General features: G+C 33.3%; 1 protein-coding gene across 1 annotated transcript in view; it reads left to right on the top strand.

Moving 5' to 3' along the window:
- The window catches only part of LOC119593529 (girdin-like), a 17,739-nt gene that overhangs the window by 2,807 nt on the left and 14,365 nt on the right, over positions 1-567 (top strand). The window lies entirely within an intron of this gene.

The following is a 567-nucleotide window of genomic DNA, read 5'->3' on the forward strand; positions in this document are numbered from 1 at the left end:
TTAAAACGCTATTACCATCTCACCCGCTGCTATTGCTTTTTGCGCGCTGCTATTAGCCCGACATGCAGGTCAGCTGGCTATTGGAAATTATAGAAAACGAGTTCCTTTTAGTTTAATTGTTTTCTACTTTATTTTGTCCGTATTGCCGTAGTTTCCGTTTTAATGGTTAATTTTTGTTAGTTTTTTTTTTCTTTCTTTTTTAATTCATGTACTTGATTTTTCATTTCTTTGTTTTAGATTTATTTACTTCATTTCTGCCTCATATTTTTATCTTATTTTCATCTTCGTGTCATTTCGTCTGCATGATTATGTTTTCGAAAGACAGTGTTATCAGCCTAGTGTAGCCAAATTCGTGAGTGTTCGTATAAGCATCTGCAACGAGGCGCGGATCCAAGAACGCATATTGTGACGTCATTGTTTTGCTGATCCTGTAAAAAGTGATGCATTTTTTTTTGTTTTCTACTAACATCATGACTTTGTTTTCTTTTCCTTATCTATCAGTTTTTTTCCTCCAAGTTCTTCTGGATTATTATTTTTGAACTTTTGTTGATTCTGCTTATCAATTGA

Source organism: Penaeus monodon, chromosome 32 (genome assembly GCF_015228065.2).
Source record: "Penaeus monodon isolate SGIC_2016 chromosome 32, NSTDA_Pmon_1, whole genome shotgun sequence".
NCBI classification, from domain to species: Eukaryota; Metazoa; Arthropoda; class Malacostraca; order Decapoda; family Penaeidae; genus Penaeus; species Penaeus monodon.